Below are 1,983 nucleotides of genomic sequence, written 5' to 3' on the forward strand. Positions count from 1 at the left end.
CTTTACACAATACACAAAATAAACTCAAAATGGATTAAGGACCTAAGTGTGAGAACTGAAACCATAAAACTTCTAGAAGAAAGCATTGGTAGTAATTTCTTTGACATCAGCCATAGAAAGATTTTCCTAGATATACCTCTGAAGGCAAGGGACATACAAGCAAAATTAAACTATTGGGGCTACACCAAAAAAAAAAAAAAGCTTTTGTACACAAAGGAAACCATCCACAAAACTGAAAGGCAACCTACTGAATAGGAGAAGAAATTTGCAAATGATATATTTGATAGGGGTTAATATCCAAAATAAGTAAAGAACTTATACAACTCAACACGAACAAAATAAATAATCTGAATTTAAAAATGGGCAGAGGAACCGAATAGACATTTTTTCAAAGAAGAAAAACAAATAGCCAACGAAACATGAAAAGATGCTCAACATCACTAATGATCAGGGAAATGCAAATTAAAACCACAATGAGATATCACCCTTCCCCTGTCAGAATGGCTAAAATCAACAACACTAGAAATAAAAAGTGTCTGTGAGGATGTGGAGAAAAAGAAACCCTACCTCACTCTTGATGGTAATGCATGTTGGTGCAGCCACTAAAGAACAATACAGTGGTTCTTTAAAAAATAAAAATAGAATTACCATATGATCCAGGATGGATATTCACCAAAAGAAAATGAAAAAAAAAATTGAAAATATATATGCACCCATATGAGTTATTGCAGCATTATTTATAATAGCCAAGATATGGAAGTAACCCCAGTGTCCATCCATAGATGAATAGATAAAGAAGATGTGATATATGTATTTATATATAATGGAATATTACTCAGCCAAAGGAAAGAATAAAATCTTACCATATGTGACAACATGGATGGACCTAGAGGGTATAATGCTAAGTGAAATAAGTCAGACTGAGAAAGATAAATGCCATATAATTTCTTTCAAATGTGGAATTTAAGAAACAAATAACAAACAATAAAGAAAGAGACAGACAAAAGAACAGACTCTTAAATACAGGGAACAAACTGTTGGTTGCCAGAGGGGAGGTGGGTGGCAGGACAGGTAAAATAGATAAGAATACACTTATCTTGATGACCACTGAGTACCAAATAAAATTGTTTATGTATAGGTATATGTATATATACAGACATGTATGTATATATATGGATCAAACTTCCCAATCAAAAGACATACTGTGGCTTCATGAATAAAAAATAAAAATAAGAAAAAATAAGATCAAATTATGTTATGTACAATTTACTTACCTTGGATTTAAGGATACACATAGGCTAAATGCAAAAGGATAGAAAAATATATTCTATGTGAGTGACAATTAAATGAGAGCAAATGTGGTCATACTTATATCAAAGTATCCTTTAAATCAAAAACTGTCAGAAGAGACAAAGAAAGATATGATGTGGTGATGAAAGGGTCAAGTCTCCAGGAAGTTATAAGTTACAAATGTATATGTACCTAACATCAGAGCACCCAAATATATAAAGCAAACAGTGACAGACCCAAAGGGAGAAATAGATAGTAACATAATCATAGTAGGAGGCTTCAGTACTCCACTTTCAATAATGGATAGAACAACTAGACAGAATCTCAGTAAGGAAACAAAAGACTTGAATAACACTGTAGACCAAATGGACCTAACAGACATATACAGAATATCCCACTTAGAACAGAAAATTATGCAACCATCAAAAGGAATGAAATCTTGCCATTTGCAACGATGTGGATGGAACTGGAAGGTATTATGCTCAGTGAAATTAGTCAATCAGAGAAAGACATGTATCATATGATCTCACTGATATGAGGAAGTCTTAATCTCAGGAAACAAACTGAGGGTTGCTGGAGTGGTGGAAGTGGGAGGCATTGGGTGGCTGGGTGATAGACATTGGGGAGGGTATGTGCTATGGTGAGTGCTGTGAATTGTGTAAGACTGTTGAATCACAGACCTGTACCTCTGAA

This window comes from Phoca vitulina, unplaced genomic scaffold (genome assembly GCF_004348235.1).
Source record: "Phoca vitulina isolate PV1807 unplaced genomic scaffold, GSC_HSeal_1.0 scaffold15, whole genome shotgun sequence".
Taxonomy (NCBI): Eukaryota; Metazoa; Chordata; class Mammalia; order Carnivora; family Phocidae; genus Phoca; species Phoca vitulina.